The 19,696-nt window shown below is 40.1% G+C and overlaps 1 protein-coding gene across 1 annotated transcript in view; it reads right to left on the reverse strand.

Moving 5' to 3' along the window:
* lingo2b (leucine rich repeat and Ig domain containing 2b) overlaps positions 1-10,631 on the reverse strand; it is a 32,863-nt gene extending 22,232 nt beyond the window's left edge. Inside the window, exon 1 of the mRNA XM_023426847.2 lies at positions 10,303-10,631. The gene's annotated coding sequence lies outside the window, so the exon portion shown is untranslated. The remainder of the gene's footprint in view (positions 1-10,302) is intronic.
* Positions 10,632-19,696: the final 9,065 nt, after the last annotated feature.

Raw genomic sequence — 19,696 nt, forward strand, 5'->3', positions numbered from 1 at the left:
TTGTGTTTTGAGTCTGAAAAGTCATGTGGTGGAGGAGCTGAACTCTTGTGGCCCGTGTGAAGATTTCTTTCCATTTTTACCAAGTCCATTTTTCACTTTAGTTTAAAACTGTCTGAAAATCTTACCTGGCTGTTACCAAGTGTACCATCACTGACTGGTGTTGTCATAAGTTGGGATGACTGGACCCAAAAACAGACCACAGCAGCAGCAGAGTTCTTGCAGTTAACACACAAGCACAAACACAAAAGACTTACTGAACTGGTGAAACAGAAATCAAAACTGGGGCGGTGATCCAAAAAAATAAAAAAAGTCCATGAACAAAAGTCTAAACTCCAAGCAGAAGGGAACAACGGGGGAACCAAACAGCCACACAAGGAGAATCTGGGCAGAGCTCAACAAGAGCAAAACAGACAAACTGACAAAGACAGAGGGGAAGATTGAGGCTGTGTTCAGAACCGCCCACTAAAACATTATTCATATTAAGTATGACAGTATAGTAAAAATAATTAAATATTAAAATGAGTCTATAGTAGGCAGTATTTACCAGGCAGTACATTTGTAAGCAGTTCCAAACACAGAGACTTCAAAACACCTGGAAGGCAGGGTTAAGTGGACACAGGTGAAACAGATTAGGGCGGGGCAAACAAACACAGTGGAGGGAAAACAAGACAAAAACAGGAAGTAAAACAACAGTGCACACACAGGGTAAGTAAAAAAATCCCAATCTACTCAAATAGTCCAGGTGTGCTCACGAGTGTAACACACACACAGAGAAGGCGGTGAAACGCTGCTTTAATGGATCGAGATCAACCGAACCCCACCCCAAAAAAAGCACTTATAATCTGTAGCCATGTCCTGACTATATTTAGAGGTTTAATGGCTCAGGTTTTGAGATGTATGCTGCTGAGATTTCTGCCGCCACCGCCAACTCAACGGAGGTGAATGGAATTTGAATGAAATTACTTCTGCTGCTCTTTTGTCATCCTCCTCTCTGCCTGTCTTACACTGTTAATACGTTTTCTGCACAGTCAGATAAAGTGAAAAGTATTGATGAAAAGTCATCCGTGGCTGTGTCTCCAGCATCTCTGATGTATTCAGGCAAACATCAGGCAACAGCAGTACAAACCTTTTTCTCTAATAAAACTATATAACTATGGAGACACTTAGAGACAAAATACAACAGGTTGCACTAACTGAGATACATTGGAAAAAACAATCCTTTTGTGATTTTATCTCGTTGGAAAAAGTCATTGACAATCTACCAACATCTATATAAAACTTCACAAGTTAAATGAGCTCTTAGGTCATTTCCACAGGGAAGCAAAGCAATGTCAGTCAGTCAGACACTCAGGATGCAACACATACATACTGTAAATACACCAAACACCAAAGTATATATCTATACCTAAACTAAAACTGAATGAAATACAATGTAAATAATAATTGCCTAGAATGAGAGGCAGCTCTGCACACTACATTCATTTCAGATGCTCAGTGTGGCGGCACAGAAGGACACAGCTATTGCAGGGCATGTGGCGCTGATACTGTCATCCTAAAAAGCCATTGAAGCTGAGGCTTTGGCCATCAACCAGCCGCATGGCCCCACGGCAAGGAGTGTGCCCTCAAACAGAGGCTCAGCCAGAGCGCTGGCGTCCACACAACAGGACAGCTGAGAGGCCGCAGGCACCACAACTGGAAACACACACAGGCCTGATGCTATACTGTGGATCTAATAGCCTCTGTGTTCTTTGAAGTACTTTGTAATAATGAGGGGATGAGTGCATTAACACTACAGCTTGTTGGGCCAATCGTATTGTTAGGGTCGTTACTACAGTATCTCAGGTGATCCCTGAGAGTGCTGCTCTGTTCCCACCCGAACAAACAACCTGTTTGTACCTGTACTCTCTGCTTTTATTTGTGCTATTACCGAGCACTCCAGCTAAGCCATCCTGCATCCTGTCACAGAGGTGACAACAGCCATACTGACCCTCTTAGATTGGAACAATATTTGTCCTGAAATGTGCAACAGCGGGCAGCCCTGTCCCCTCTATCATACATGACAGGCAATCAGCAGTTGTTCTTAGTACCCTGCATATGATGTCGGGGAATCAGTTTGATTTGTGTTTGGCTCAACATCACCTGGTGTCTTTTATTACACCCTGCTTTTATTTTTGCTAGGAATAAAAATTTCACGTTGCATGATAGCAACCCCAGTGTAGATATTGCCTTACCCTTACTTTACAGGGCAACGAAATGCTTAAGTATATCGCTAGTGATGTTTAATTTATCTCCACTGCAGCTCCAAACGCATCAGAATCCACCACTCCAAAGAAAAAACATGAAAGCAAAAACAATCAATGTTGGCCATGCAGTTATTGCAACTCCTATCGATTTTAATGTTTCACTGAAAGATTCAAAAATTCAGAAATCAGGTTAGTAAAAGATCTAATTTGTCTTTACTTAATGCTTTTAAGTCAAAACATCTCATTTAGAGCTCACTCTTCACTCACCTACCACCGCTCTCGCTTTCATTTTCTGTATCAGGTTCACTTTATTTTACGCCGTGCACTTTGAGTGACATTCCAAAATGCCTCCCCCTTGACTTTTTGGCATCATTTCCGCTCTGTTATCCAATTCAGTAATGTCTTTGTAACCTTTCTTTGCTCATTTCTGTCTCCTTTTGTTTTAGTTTCATAGACCCCTCAGGGCTTTCATTTCCATCACCTGCACAATATGTAATCCATTTTGCCCTTATGCGTTTCTATCATTTTCACTGTATGTGTGACGAAAGTAAATTTGCGCTTGCAGAGATGGAGGGAGGTAGCGGGGGAGAGAGGCTGGGGGGGAGCTAATGATAGAATATGGGCCAGATGCAGGCAGATCTCCCGGAGATACAGGGGTTGCGGGCCTGACTGCTGAAATAAATACCAAAATGGAAAGAGATGAGCGTTAGGGCGGGAGGGCCGGCAGGTACTCTGACATTCTCATATCAAATCTGTCTCTCAGCTTATGTCATATTTAATTCCTCTCCTCTCGTGTCTGCTCCTATTAAAGTCTGTGTGCTGCCAAACCCAACTATAATAATAGATGTGATCGATTTTGGGGGGCATCATAAAAGGTTAGGTCTTTGGTATAAAACATACTTATTAGAATGTCTTTGGAACCTCTCGATGGGGATCCGAATAAAGTAATAATACTTCTCTGATCTTTTGGTGTAAGTTTAAGAACATGTTGTCACTGATGTTCATGGTTTAGGTACTATTTCTTAATTTGAAAGTAGTATTCACAATGAAAACTATCACTGTTTATCCAGAATAACCAGAATAAGATAGAAAAACAAATTTATGTTTAATTTTTCAAATGTCATTTTTCGGTGGTGTGAATGCCACAAACAAAATGTCATTCTCTATTTATATTAGAGACAGAAATCACATAACAAATGTCAAAACAGATTTTCCCATATAATTTGGTTAAACTGAGTCTGGTGTTAAATTTTGTTTAAAAGTAGAAGTAAGTCACAAAGTGCTGCAAGAGTGAGTCCTAGAACCTGGAAATTAATGAACATTTTTTGCATTTCCAGTTCCCTCGTCCTTAAGTCTTTGGCTTTTTGAATGGGTTTTTGGTTACGGCTGAAAAGGTAACATTAGCTTAAGACTTTTTCCATTTTATTCTCCAACATAAGATATTTCAGCAAATACCCCAGTCATGGTTTCTTTAATCTTTTGCTTGTCTTAAAAAGGCCGGATGCTAACAAGTGGCTAAATGAGAGTACAGACGTTGTTGGGGACGTTATACATCATCAACCGAACACGGAAACCGCTCGACTCATTAGTCCACCTTTACGGTCTTGTGTTCTTGTACTTTTACAAACTATTACTGACTTTATAAAAGGAAAGGCTTAAATTTCAAGGCTTAAATCAAACCACAAGTTGTAAACATAGTGGTGGTGACAATGAAGTCATGCGACCGTGGTGTAGTTGGTTTATAGCCTAACATTCCTGGTGATTGTATTAGGCTTCAAAAACAAAAAAAAAGAGTGTTTTTTTATGTGTGAAGATGATCCTGCTGAACAAAATGTGTAAGTATCATTAACTTTTGTTTATCATAGTTCTTATTTTATGTAAAAGTCCCATTGGCTTTTTGGTTTCCCATTGGGTGATGCTAACAAAAACTACACCGTCCCTGTGGCACTCTTGGGTTACTGCTATAAATTGATGCTATTTTGCTGCTGTCTCCAGGCAGCTTTCATGAATAAGCTAATGTTACACAGTCGAGAGGCTTTAGCTTTTTAGCTGATGCTAAATTTACTGCTATTAAGTTTAGATATTGGACAAAGACAATGTAAAGTTGTAAAAAATAATGCTGATTTTTAAGGACATTTGTGTTTGTAGCCAACCAGGAGAAACATACCTCATGCTAGGACTCGTGACTGCGTTAGCTAACGGCGGCTGTCAGAAGTTCAGAAAATCTGATTCAAAGGGAAGAAAACACCCTCCTTAAGTGACACTTTTGTGTTAATGAATGTACTGCTCAAAGAAAGGGCACCCAGCTCCTTTCACAGACTGTGCTTTTAAATAATCTAGAAACAGACTTCTGAGGAGCAGCTAACGTCAACCGTCCTCTGGGTGTGTGATAACGCCAGGGGAAGAAGGGAAGCCCACACTAACCTGAGAGCTCCATTGTGCTGAAAGCCTTTTTCCCATTTCACTGTCGTCTCCTACAGGAGCGTGTCCTCCAGAGACCTGCCTGTTGCTTCGTTTTTCTCATTTCTCAATGGGAAGGGGTGCGTGCTATTATGTGCGCTTGACATTGCTGAGGGCTGAGCATGTTTATATATAGCAGCAAGAATGAAAGGCACTTACAAACATTTTGACTTTTACCACCTCAAAGGTGTTTTTCGGTCAGAGCGACGGTGAGCAGTTTCCTCTGGTATACATGTGCTCTGGTATGAGACGGAAATGACGTGCACAGGGTTTACGCTGACTCACAACAAGGCAACAAATAACCTTATCAGATATTAATGCAATGTGCAGTGGTTCAAGGATGTACAGAACAGTATGGACACTGTGCTCGTAGCTGCACCTTGTGTGGCATGTAAATGTGACTACACACACACACATTCATTTTTAAACTGATCAATATTACGCGGGTCGTCTGTGGGAGAATTTTAACCTGCATTGATCTTAATGTAATGTTTCAGCTTGATTACATAAGCATGACTATGGTGTTATTGATTATTATGAAGATTTATATGATTATGATTATGCCAATAGTTATGATTATTATTTTGGTTATGGTTATGATCATTTTAAAGATTTTGTTTCCATGCTGCGAAAAACAGATTTTTTTTTTTTCCTTCTTTTGCTTTGTTTCTCCAGGAAATTCACATGCCTCTCATTTCCAGCAATGTCCTCCTTCACATTCACACATTAATTTTTTATATCAAATATCTGCAGAAAATAATGGCTTTTGGCAGCTTTGAGCCAATTTTGGCTCCCATCCCATGCGGGTTGAGCCCTTGTGTGTATTTATGTGCAGGAGAAAGAGCAAAGAGAGCGCGCGCCGAAGGAGGTGCAACATACCTGAGCAAAAAATAGGCTCTTTGAGTGTTGGAGCATGATTTTGCTCTTGTGAATTTCCCACGCACCACTGTTACATTTTAATCATGCACTGGAGACAGGGGAACCTTGAGTTTGTTGAAACTGACGCCTACAGAAACCTGCATCTGCAATGCTAATCACACTCCAGCAAAGGGCCCCACAGACTAGCCTTGTCTTCCCTGTCAAACTAAAAATTCGCCTCCAATAACAACGAGCACTCCATATAGCTCGCTGCATTGCTAATGTGTTGCGGGGCTACATGTGGAGACAGCCTTCACTGTCCTGTTACTTTGGCCAAATCTGTATTCAGAATAAGAATACAGAGATTAAGAGACTCAGCCTACTGACTGCTCTACTGGCTTTCATCATTTTTATCCCATGATGATGCATGTTTCTATTTTTGCTGCCCTGTGATGTTGGTTGTGCGTACTGCACATACGTCCTTGATGCCGTTTTATCTTTTATCTTAATTTAGAATCTGTGAATCCCTTTATCTGCCTTCACATAAAACAGTCAGCTGAAATAAAGTTCAGTATATAAACAAATATTCTGTTTTTTGAGAAATTATGTTTTGATGGAGAGCTGCCTTTTAGCCACTGAGTTTTTTTTTTTTTCCCATTCAAGATCACCCAGCATCAGAAACCTGGGATGCACCCTGTAATTGAGACTATTTTGAGAAAACTCTCAGAGAGCTCTTATTTCACCTAAAAAAGCAGTTCCAACTTACGAGTGGTTTCATCCCTGCGATTTGAAGCACTTTAGCCCATCTTTGTAATTCAGTATTTGGATGAACTTCTTTCTTGCCTCCACTTGTTGCGGCCATTTTTTCCCCTTTGCTTAAGAACCTCCTAAGCTGCATAGAAGTCCTCCCCCATACAGCCCCTACAGGTTCTCTTGAAGAGATGAGCTCTATGCATCCTGCAGAGCTTTTATTTGTACTATGATTTAATCTTTTTAGGGGGAAATTCTTAGAAAACGTCATATGTCTGTTTTTTGAATTTCACCACTGGGGCCAAACCTTAATACTAGAAAGCTCTGTAAATGTGAGTCTTGGGATGTGATCATAGAGAAAAATCTTTTTCAATGAAAGTGAAGCTTTTTGTCTACTGCTTTTGTGCTGCTCTGCGCACTCTAGATGACTTACAGTATATTTTTGGAAGACTGCTTTGACAGCAGTCAGTGAGTTGAATAAAAGTCTATCCTGTCCAGTCAGATTAAGTGAGGAGGGGGGTCATCACTTGCTGCTCTAAGACCTAATGACATGAAGGTCTAATTACCACCATCTACACAGGAACCTGCAGGGAAGGGCCTGAATTGATGATAAAGGAATGTTCCTGAGTCTGAATACAATAAACATTGCAAAGCACCAAATCTGCATTGTATAGGCTACAAATGTTTGGTAAAGCCTGTGAAAAAATGCAGCTATAAACCACTAAAAGTCCCTTTTGTCCACACAAAACTGGTGCTCCCGTATGTTTCAAATCCCATTTTTCTACATGACTGCAGAATATTTAATGCACAGAGATGCGAAACATGCACAAACACTTGAAACATTCTTGTCGCCGAACCACTACATGGCAACTCATGCTAATTTAAAGTGTGGGATATGAGAGGTGGCTGCTGAACAGCTTTTTAGTCATTAGTTAGTCATTAGTTATCTTGAAACAAAACTCAACTCAGTAGATTATCATTAAGCAATTAAAGCTGTGAGTGTGAAATTGCCAACTCCTTACATTAATAATGGGGCTGTTCAGCAGCCAGCTGTTGTTTTACTGTCATCATGATGGGCGTCTGTGGGAAAATGACTTTAATGTGTGCACTAATGTGCTCAGAATAGACCAAAATAGATACATGACAACAAGTAAACAAACAATAAAATAAAATGTGAATCTGTGTGAATACTCATTATTTCACTCCAAAATTGAACTAAATCTTGTTTTTCTTACTTCGTGAGTCAAATTAACTGGTTGAGTTGATGATCAACTACTATGGCAACGATCTTGCAGCAGCCGCCGCACTCACTTTAAAGCTGTGGACTACTGCTCTACTGGCTTCAGCAACAACACCTTTTGCACTTTTCAGCCTCACATACCTCCATCATGTTAGATATATATAAGAGAGTTATACAAGCTTCCAAGTTGATACCATTGGAATGAAAGTCCAGGTGGTAAAAATTCCTCTGCTTTAAATCCATCAACTTTTGAAAAACAGAAATAATATAAATCATCAATCAAGACATAATATGCATAACTCCTATGCAAGAAGTCAAGGGAAAACTCTGGATCTTTCTCAGATATCTTTTACTTGCAGACTTCATGGCCTATGTTAAGCTGCTGTCACGACATCCTTGACTCAAATGTGGCTGGGGGAGCCTTTGATGTTCCCTTCATATCTTTACTGTCAACTCACTGATATAAAAAAAGACATAAAATACTTCAAAAACAACACACCAAAAAATCTTGATGCCACACTTGTTGCTGCAACATGTGGCGTCTGTGTCTTTTCTGTTGGTGCCTAAATTCTTCCTTTTGGTTTAAGTTGGATTTCCTTGGATTTTTTTTATTTTTGGATGTTTTACAGTTTGCTGTGGGTGTGTCGTACGGACGTGGCCAGAGGTGAGCTGTGTTGTGGCTGTGGAGTCGAAGCTGACAGCCACGGAGCATGAAAGTCCCCTCACAATAGCAATAACATTGTCAATGTAACACACAGCTAAACACTCAGCAGATATAACCCGAAGACTGGCATTGCTTTTTTCACATTATTGGCATCTGAGGGAAACTACAAAAGCCAAGAAGCGACCAGCTGGTTTGTGTGCTCGTCACGAGGAGTGAGTAGTGAGGCTGTGGAGGTCAAGATGTTGGCTGTGGTTATAATGGCCAACAGGTAAAGATACAAGGAAGTACTACAACTGATTCAAGAGCAACTAAGTGCCTCAATGTCCTCAAGCCAGAGTTCAAACACGTGAACACTGATAATAACCGTCTAGCCCTCTTCCATATGACGCAAACACAGGCATGACGAGCACCAACGGGTTCCTTCCAAACGAACAGAGGAGGTGGTGTGAGGAGAGGAAGCCTGCGAGGAGGCAACAGCACGGGAAGGAGACAAACAAACAATAGGAGAAGGGGTGGGGAAGTGTGTGTGTGTGTGTGTGTGGAGGGGGGGGCAATCCCACCTTCGACTCTTCCCTCCATTATCTCCTCTCCCATCCCCCTCTCACCCTTAACGAGGGATAGTTTTCTCCATGCCTCTCATCTCTCTCCTCCCCTCCGTTCCTCATCATCTCCGGGGACCAAACACACCCCTGACAGGTTACCATGGAAACGCCTCACACTCTCACTCTCTCTCTCTCTCTCTCTGTCTTGCAGCGGTAACGCCTGTATCCTCTCTCTCCTCCATTAGCATCCCTCTTGCTTGGAGACAGCAGGGTTGGCAGTTGTTGAAACCCTGCGGTACCTGCACCTGAATTCATTTGTCACATGAAAACTTATTAAAAAAACACTTTTATATTCCAGCTTCATGGGCGCAAAGATGTAACAATTTGGTCAGCGCGATAAATTATTTGACACAGCTCACCAAACTATTGTTCCCAAATGCCCATTTTTATTTTTAGACATGGCTTAACAAATGCATCTCTGACTATTTCCCTTGAACTTTGCTCTCCATTATAAAGATAAGAAGAACCAGATTGAATTTGCACCCAATTACCGTAGCCATGCCATAGTCAATTAATGCCCGCGGAAGTCAGACAAGAGACAGTAGCTGAGTCCCTTGGCTGGAGCATAACTCATTTATAATTCAGTCCTATTTCTCATACTTAAGGTCAGAATAGAAGTAAAGTGGGGAGTTTTTGCAAGCACTCATCTGCATGAAAGAATATATCTACACTATATCTAACCCCGGCAGGCTTTTAGAGATCCTGGTCCACTCCCGGGGCTTACAAAAAAAAAAGGACTGTGTCTCTCTGCTGCAGGGCCACTTGACTCACAGCAGAGCGCCAGCTTCCAACTTCATACAGTGCATGTGTCATCCCCGCTGTGCAGCTCGGGGAAGGGTTTTACCCACCTTGTGAAGTGAGTGAGTTGGTATCATCGTGTCAGCCGGTGCACAGATGCAATCTCTTTTACTGCAACAATCTTCGGTGAAAGGAAATTACAGTCACATCCAACAGACGTCAACCGAGCCCAGGCCAAAATTTCACACACGTTTATTTATTTATTTATTTTTATTTTGAAATCTCATTTAATATCACTTAACTGATTCCCTTTTCATCCTGCAATGCTCGGGGAGAAGTGTCGTCATCCACCCAAACTCACACAGTGAATGCACCACATTTTCAACACCTACATCACTCTGAAAACTGAGGCAAAGCTTTTATCTCCATTCATCACCACAGACCTCATGGGGGACCTCGTCACTTCTCTTGTGAATTTATTTATTTATTTAGCTGTGGAATTACTTGCATCCTCCTCAAGACCCTCACACCTAGTGCCCATAAAGGGACTACGCCTATAGTCTGCTGATGAAACCAAGTGTCAATATCTTTTTCCTGCGACTTAACAGCCAGTTAATAGTGAGTTGTGCAGGGAAAGATTTTCATTCATCTTGGCAACAGATTGAAGCCACAGGAGCTCCAACATCCCCCCTTAAACTGTAAGACAGTTAAAGCTATTCAGGCTCAGTGAAGTGTGATGAGACTTACCTTTTACCTGCTCCTCCACATGCCAAAATCCACCTTCACGTTTTACATCACTGAGTGGGAGTCCGAGGAACACACACACACACACACACACACACACACACACACACACTCTGTGACTAATACACACTCACACACTTGAACAGACTGTGAATGCAATCCTCTCTCTGAGTTGGTCTCCTTCCACTCTGTCTTCCATGGAGGAAAAAAACTACCCTCATAAAAATCCGATTTTTCTTTTTATTTATTATTATTTTTTTAATCTTATCTGGTTTTCTCTCCGGTAACCAGGCAGCTAATCCTTCCTGACGGCGGCTCCAGGTTGAAGGAGGCAGCGGCACCGTGTTGGATGACGGCGGGTAGAGAGAGGTAGAGAGACAGAGAGGAGAGAGAGATGCGTCAAGCGAGCAGCTGCAACCACAGCAACGCTAGGGTGGTTTTGGCTTCAAAGTAAAAGCCCGAAATACATTTAAAAACTAAGCTCCCTAATACGGATAAAAGAATAAAATCATGAGTTTTTAAAGTGGCTGACGTCACTCGTATGCACTCCAGATGTTGGCCGACTCAGCCTAGGTCTAGATTATTTATTTATTTTCATATGCCCCTGCTGCTGTAGTAGTCTATGGAGGACCAAACCAGTGAAGCAAAAATAATTAATTAACTGAAGAAATTAATTAATTTACAAACATGTAGAATTGCCCCAATACCAATACTAGTATCTCAAATGCCTCAGATAGGCTGCTGCCTAAAATACGGTAATGGGTATTGGCAAGTACGCACAGAACCAATACCACATCATTTATTAATAAACTTTATATTTTCACACAGTTTTTTTTGTTTGTTTGTTGTTGTTTTTTCTTAACAGAAATGAATTTTTCTTTGCAGCTGTAAATCAGTAGCGTACACAGTAAGTTGCACTGTGAAGCCACTGGCAACTACTGTTTTAGAGCGGCGAAGAAGAATTAACTTCTGGTAAATAGTGTAATGTTAGCCTTTAGCAAAATGTTACAATTTGACTGACAGTCAAATTAGATAATAAACAAAAGATAAATAAATAAATATCTTCAAGGAGGATAGACTTCTTCTGTCAACCCTAAATTTTGAATAATGAGATGAACAAGAAGAAGAAGAAGAAGTAGATACAACCATGATGAACACTCTTCTTCTTCTTGTGTGTGAAATCAGATCAAAAAGTACATTAGCATCAACTCAAAGGTTTCTCAATGACAACCGGTATTGATCTACTCTCCAATCAATTCCTGTTGAAACAAATTAATCGTTATATCAGAGTTGGACATCACTAACTCCAAGCTTATCTGGGTTTTAAGAAGTCGATATCTGGCTCATGTATCAGTCAAACTCTGATCAAATCTTTCCTGCTAGAAAAAGAGGATTTGATTTCACACCTCCATTCAGAAAGCAGCATCCCTGTCACCTTCTTTACGTCTCGGGTCCAGGGACATTGTGTATAACAAGAACAAAAGGTGTTTTCATTGCTGTGATTTTGGTTTCTTGTTCCACACAAGTCTGACATTACTTTTTTTCTTTCTTTTTTTTTCCTTTTTTTTTTTATAAAACGATGGCTTGATGCGTTTGATGTTTTATTTTGAAAGATTTGATGGAAGTCCTGTTTCATATTCTTGCTGGCTTGCCACAGGGATGGTGGGAATCCAGTCTTCCAAGTTAATCAGTCTGCTATTACCAGTGAACAGGAGCTCACAGCTAGGGGCAAGAAAGAGAGGAAAGCCTGTGGGACCTATTCTATTTCTACCTTCACTTCCCTTTTCTTATTTCTTCTTTCTTTTTCACTCTACTCTGTGTGACTTTTCATCTGAGATCAGCTTTTATCCGTTCTTACCCTTTATCCTTGTAACTCATACACACTTTCCCTTATCTTTCCCTTATTTTAATCTTCGGTGACATACTGTCCCCTATAACTAAGTCACATGGGACCCCCGACTCACATGTGGCATAATGAAGAAATGAAATGTGTGTGACAGTGGTACAACTCTGTCTTTATGAGGACCAGCTGCAGCTCTCACAAAGACAGCAAGGTACAAGAATACATGTAAATGTGAAAACAGATTTGACATATAAAGAGGTTTATTTTGATGGAGGGATTTAGATTATATTTAGGATTAGGTTGAAATAAGGGAGTTAAGGTTATTTTTGCATGAAGTAGTAAATCTTAAAGGAAGGCTCCATAACAAAATATTGTAAAGGTGTGGTAAGATGGAAATTAAGGTGAATTTTAGGGTGTTTTCAAACAAAGTCAGTGAGAAGACATGAGTGAGTAAAACACAAACTTGCCCAGGGTAGCGGAAACTGAAGCAAATATACTGTATGTCTGCACATATTCAAAAGTCTTGAACTTGAGCAAAAAGTTATGTTTGACATATTTGCACTTATCCTTGGGCTTTAATGAATGTACTTCATAAACTTACAGAGAAAGAAAGGAGCACAACATGAGGAAAATGACAGGAAGAGCACTGGAATGCTCCCACACGGTCAGTTCGGACAGTGTTAACGGCTAATACCTGTCAGTGCAACGACTCTATGGCAAATAAACATGGAGCAGAAAATACACCTTATCAGCAGTGGAAATTATATATATAATATATCTTGACACTTTTGTGATTAAAGTTGTATTTTGCACTGATAATTATAGCTGTTTTTTTTTTTTTTGCCAGCCAAAACATCACAGACAAACTCAGGTCTAGAGAGTGAGAGAGAGGTCTATTCCCACTCACAATTTGTACCAATTTTCAGCCATAATACAGGAAGAAATCAATATTATTGGAGGTGGAGATATGTATCTACTGACACTGTCCTCAATAGACCAGAATCTAGTGCAGCCAGAAGATATGTAAGGTTTTGAAAATGAAATCTCTTCCTGTTCACACTACGGTCAAAGGAATAGTCAATAATAGCATTTTGAGAAATATGCCTTTTCGCCTTCTTGGATTATAAAATAGATAAGCTACCACTTATGTTTGTCCACGAAACTACAGCAAGAAGCTAGTTAGCTTACGTTAGCAAAACAGCTCCTAGCCTACCGCTAAAGCTCACTGATCAGTACCTTACATCTTCTTGTAGGATTACAAGGAGTTTTACGATGTGTAAATGAATGTGCCGATTTGATCTACATTCATCTAACTCTCTGTAAGAGTGCAAAAAAATGCATATCCCAAAATGTCAAACTAGTCCTTCAACATTTTTACATAGACCTAACAAAATGCATGGTGGTTTAGTGGAGGCATTTTGGGAAATATGGATAGTCACGGACTGAAGTATGAAAGGCAGGTTAAAGTTGGCTCATCAAAACCGGCTGCATGTAATGTAATGATATTTAAAAATATATTCGAGGTTGTATTTCAGTTTTCAGGTGTGGAAATAGGGACTAAGTGTAGTCAATAGAAGGTCCTCAGAAGTACAGAAATACAAATGTGTGTGTGTGTGTGTGTGTGTGTGTGTGTGTGTGTGTGTGTGTGTGTGTGTGTGTGTGTGTTGGTTGCTGTGGGGAGGATGGCAGGAATATTGATTTCGCTGTCTTCATTAGCATGTACCTGTGGGGCTAACGTCTCTGTGGGGTTCTGGCTAGACAACCTAACACTTTCTCTCCCTGTGGTGAAAGACTGGCTTGCCACTCCCCTCCTGCGCCGCCTGACACTTTGGACTGAGACTGAGACCAAAATAGAAGCAGTAAAGACAACCAGAGACCAAAGAGGAACAGGCACAGTTCTGGCATCTATGGCAACCATGCTGAGGAGGAAATAAAGCATAACCTAAAATGTCTGTAGCTGTTTACACTTTTTATTGCTCCATAATTCATTACAATTCCATGATTCACGATGTTAACATCAAATATTTCCTCTTCTAGTTTGATGCATTGTCCTCGTCGCAGCTCTTCTGTTGTAAAGCAAAGTTAATTGCATTAATTTGTATCAAATTTACCAGCCTCTGTAAAAGCATTTTATTTGATTGATTGAACATGAACTGAAACAAAACAATAAATGAGAGAAATTAATCCCCCTATTAGCTTTTTTATTATTTTTTTTATTTTTTTGCAAGACAAAGAATTAATTTAACTTGCAGTGCTTACATGAGGGGAGGGTCCAGGAGCATTTGAAGTGCTACATTGGAAGCAAATATTGTATTCCCCATAGAAACAACTCTGTGATACACAAAAGCAAATTAAAACAGTAATGAGCTATATGATAAATACAATACATAAGAAGTCAATCGTCAATCCCACATCAATACTGTAAATATTTTTGGGTGTACTGTGTGTATTTTTAGTGGACAGCATACCTGTGTTTTGCTATATGATGCTGGTATCACAGTATGGTATGATGTGTCTAAGAGCCTGTAAGAGTTTCACTGTCACAGTGTCACACTGTGTTCAACTGCCATGCCTGATTTGTCATGGCAACTTAGCCTACTGTAAGGGAGGTAATGGTCTGTAGTTCACACCTGTTGCTGCACTTGTAAACAGATTTTTTCTTTTTTCAGTTCTGCCTTCAGTTCGAACAGTCTAACCTACTAGTAGACAAAATGTTTCTTTTTTTCTTTAACATATTTTCATGTAGGAAAGGTGGCAGTCTGACGGTCTGTGACGATGACAGTTCAATAACTGTTACAAATTTTGTTCAGATATTCATGGTCACCAGAGACCTTGGTGATCCCTTGACTTTTCCTCTAGCACTACCAACAGGATGACAATGATTTTGTGCGAAATGCCTCAACAGTTATGGGATGAATTGCCAATACCAACATGGAAGCGGTATCACTGTACATCTCAGCACAGTGTTCTGCCCCATAAAGGATCTAATATTGCCTCTACGCATGCTTCTTGTAATTTACTGCTATCCTGTCTGGAAGCTGGGTTGAGTACCAGCTGCTGTATCTATCATTTCTGTCAATTCCATGGACGTGACTGTGTCCCATTTACAAAGGGGGCTTGTAAATGGGGCTTGATATTCGGATAATCTTTGATGGGTGACTAGCTATACCTAGCTACAGAGCTATAAGTGCTTCATGTGTGCTCGTCAAGATGACCCTTGGCTTCTTCGCCTCTACTTACTAAGGCCTATGTGTATAAATCACCACATGCCGAATGGCTCAGATATTCATACAGCCCTTCCAATGAATAGTAATAATTCTGATGATCATCAAATTTATTCATCCACCACCAAGTCAAGCCAAGTTGCCCTCTAATGGTTAATGATTTAATACCCACAATAACAACATTTCCATCAGCCTCAGCTAATGTGTGTTTAGTGCTAACTAGCATGTTACCATCAGAAAGCTAACATTGTCATTGTGAGCATGTTAGCATGCTAACATTTGCATTTAACTATAACGTTGACGATAAAAAAATCATTTTTATTCCTGTCATGCATTTGACCCATTCATGTGGGATTACAAACATCAAAAAAATAATATATACAGTATGTATACATACATACATACATATACATACATACTTCTATATACTGTAGCCCACTGTGCAAACGTTTTAGCCATTAAAAGTAAAGTGAGAATGCCATGAATAGTTTTTTATTTACCTATAACCTTGAGTGCAGTAAAAAAACAAACAAACAAACAAACAAAAAAAAAAACCCAAATCAAATCAATATTTTCCTTTTCCTTAAAAACAGGACCAATCCTCCCTGGTCCACTTCTGCACAGTTTTTCAAGGTGGCAAGTACGTTGTTCCAAGAATCTTGGAGAACTTGCCACAGTTCTATGGATTTGGGCTGTCTCAGTGTCTTCTGTCTTGTCATGTAATCCCAGACCGACTCCATGATGTTGAGACCAGGGCTCTGTTGGGGCCAGACCATCTGCTGCAGGCCTCCCTGTTCTCCAGTCTCTGGCTGTAAATTTGGGCTTGTTGTCCTGCTGCAGAATAAATTTAGGACCGATCAGACGCACTTATTGGTAATGTGTGACGGATATCCATCTCATATCTGAACATCTACAGTTACTAAAACTTTTGCATAGAAGTGGATACAACTATAAGTAAGTATGAAAATAAATAAATAAATATTACATTCATTTTCCCAGCACAACCTCCTATGCTAATGATGAAGCAGTTAATCGTTTCTTTTTGGTATTCTACTCATGACTGTACCATTGCAGACTCCTGCTAAAATTTTGAGAATATTTTCTTCGCTCATGGCCAATAATGATGGAGGCAAATCTATAAATATAAGCGAGTTGCATTTTGACATTTTGGATTGATAAACAAGAAATATTATTTCACTGTATTAATCTCCCCAATGATTAAAACATAGGGTACATGACATTTCAATTTTCCTTTTTCTCATCTAACGCAATAGGTCAGATGAGGAGACTAAACTTAATTTGAGACTGACAGCCCTTTCATAAATGAGGAGCACACACTGCCAGATCAGGATGACAGTAATTATGCTTTATGAAGTAAAAGTCACTTTTGCAATAATCTAATTTGTCCTGAATTAATACCAATCTGTTTGCTTCACTCCCCAGCAGACTCATTATTGAGAAGATGCGCCTGGGGAAAAAAATGTGTGAAGCCAAGAAATGGGAGGATGTAAAAGAAAAACACCAACCCAAGATGTATGGTCATATTTAAAATGTAGCTGTCTGATAGTGAGGGTATTTATAAACTGACCAAACGGCCATGCTATTGTGCCTTATGCAACCTTGACTTTTATTATGAACCATATAAAGTGGAACATTTGATCAATATGGGAATTTCTGGATGTTCAACATAACGGTTCCAATTCATGGTGAAGGTGAAGGATTTGGTTTCAGATTTTATAGTATATTGGAGAAATTAGGAAAATAAGCTTCATAAGCTAAAAGCAAAGACAGCTAATTCAGAAGATCTAAAGGGCAAAGTGACAGGCTGCAGGTTGATCCCCCCCCCTCTCAACGCAACTCTCCTCCCCTGTCTCAGAGCCTGGTGGCGGTGGTGCCTCAGGGTCACAAGCATCTGGCTTACATCATAAATGTCCCCAGTACTCACGCAGAGGTTGTGCAGGAAGGCAGAAACAACAGGGACAGAAGGCACACCATTTGGTCTCACCTCCAAGGCCTTGAAGAAAACAATCATACCATCTTGACTTCATCATGCCAAAGGTGTTCTGTGACTGAGCCAGCCTTGAGTCGAAGCTGGGTGTACAATGTTGGTGTCACAGCATGGTGCTCAGTACATGGGTCTCATCTGGAATTAACCAGGGCTTTGTTGTGGACGGATCTTTGGGTCGCTCACAAAAACATAGGAACTTTTCGGGGGAATTGATTCCTTCTCTTGTGGATATTTCAAAATTGTCAATATGCATCACAAACTGCAAACACTGAGGTAAAAATGAGAGAGTTATTTCAACCGCACACACCATCCATGGGTCTATCTGCCCTCCAATGAGGTAAGGGCATGTCACTAGTTCATGATTGATCGGCCTCCTCGTGGTCTTGTGAACTACACTGGGTTACATAAGGATAAGATGTTAGGTTCGGTGACAGCTCACCCTTATACAAACAGCAGCACCTCCAGCTGATACACTCTGGCACAGTTGGTGCTGCTGTCCAGGGGTTGAGTCAGGTTGTGTATCACCACTCAGAAATCTGTTTAAAGGTCATGCTCCAAAGAAAATACACAACACAGGCATGTTTGGTTCAGTCTGGCTTATCCTGGTAAAAAGTCAAATGCTATTTGACATTTTGTTATAACTAAATACTGTACACTCGTAACTGAACTTCAGGATCAGGGTCTAGTTTTTGCTTGTTGGGAGTTGTATAAGAATATTGATACCATTCTCTGGTCTGTAAGGTATCATGAAGCTAGAGCCAGCAGGTGGTTTACTTAGTTTAGCACAAAGACTGGAAACAGAGCTAAGCCACTAGCCTGGCTGTTAAAAGATGAAAAAAATCTTCTTATCAGATCAACCAAGCAATATATAATGTGATGATTGGGTGAGCTGTAGAGGTGCAGGTAGGAATATTTAGGCATGCTAGCAACATTTCTCTAGGGATGACAAGGTTGTCTGTCTGTGTCGATCAGTTGCTCAAAGGTCTAAATTTAATTTGTCCTATACTTTGATTTGTGACTAATTACCTGCAAAACTAATGGCACTCCACTCAGCCTCAGCTGTACTTTGTGTTTAGTGCTTATTAGCATTTGTTAGCATGCTAACACACTAAACTAAGTTCGCCATTTTGTAGTGCTGTCTGAATATTTAATGAGAATTATCATACCCTATATAGTGGACTCATTATATCCCACGATGCATCGAGAAAAGTGGTGTACAACCGATGGTCACTAACCAAGCAATATATACCATCATGCATTGAGCTCGCCCTGAAAGAAAGAAAAACGTCTCAGAGAAGATTATCAGTAGTAGTATTATGAGTAGTGTTGAAAATTTTCATTTTACCAACGAGTACATTATATTGTTCTCTACGTAGGACTCCCTGGATAGTGAGTAAGGAGTGAGTGATTTTGGACTCAACCTAAGGTAAACATGGTAAATGAATCCTAGCATCGTCATGAAGGAGCATAAATACACTAAACAACGCACTGAACAACTGGTTAGTAACAATTCATGAGAACAGCTGGCAGCGACTAGATCTGAAGACTTAAGATTAGAAATTATTACACATCACACACTACAGGATTTTGTCTGCTGGCTGTCAACACCAACTGACCCTGACTGGAACAGACCTGGTCCAGCTTGGTCCGATCACCCGTCACGCCAAAATCATGTTCATAATCTGCTCAATAGTCATCTCACAGAGCCGCTTTCAAAACTGGAGACTCTTGTTTTAACGAAGCCAGGCCAGCTGTTCCCACACTGTATGACAACCACCTGCTGGCTATAGCTTCGTAGCATACAGGCATGAGAGTGGTATTTGTCTTGTCACATAACTGTTGTCAAGAAAGTAAATAAATATATTTTTCAAAATTTTGAACTCTGCCTTGAAGCAAAATATATATATATATAGATGTATGAAATTTTTACATAACTCATAATTAATTAAAAACAAAAGCTGAAGTTAGTGGATGTCATTCTGTTTGATTCACATGTTCAGGTTTTGGTTTCTACTCTACCTGGACACTGAGCAAAGATAAAGAAGAAGCTCACATTTTGGAAAATTTCTCCTCGTACTCTACAACACAAGTAAAATAAAATATTAACCAGTCGGCTGTATGTTATATTAATGGCAGAATTTGCAATGACCCTGAAGCTTAAAATATTTCTTCATAGCTCACTGTGGTGTGTGTGTGTGTGTGTGTGTCTGTGTGTGTTTTAACCAACTGCTAAATTTTAAGAGATTTTGCCTACAGGGAAAAAGATACAGTATTTTGAAGGTAGAGGATAAATTGTCTAGTTAGCATAGGAAGGTGGGGGGT

The sequence above is a fragment of the Seriola lalandi genome, unplaced genomic scaffold, assembly GCF_002814215.2.
Source record: "Seriola lalandi dorsalis isolate HSWRI2012SDOR001 ecotype SW California unplaced genomic scaffold, Sedor1 jcf7180002054842, whole genome shotgun sequence".
Classification (NCBI taxonomy): domain Eukaryota; kingdom Metazoa; phylum Chordata; class Actinopteri; order Carangiformes; family Carangidae; genus Seriola; species Seriola lalandi.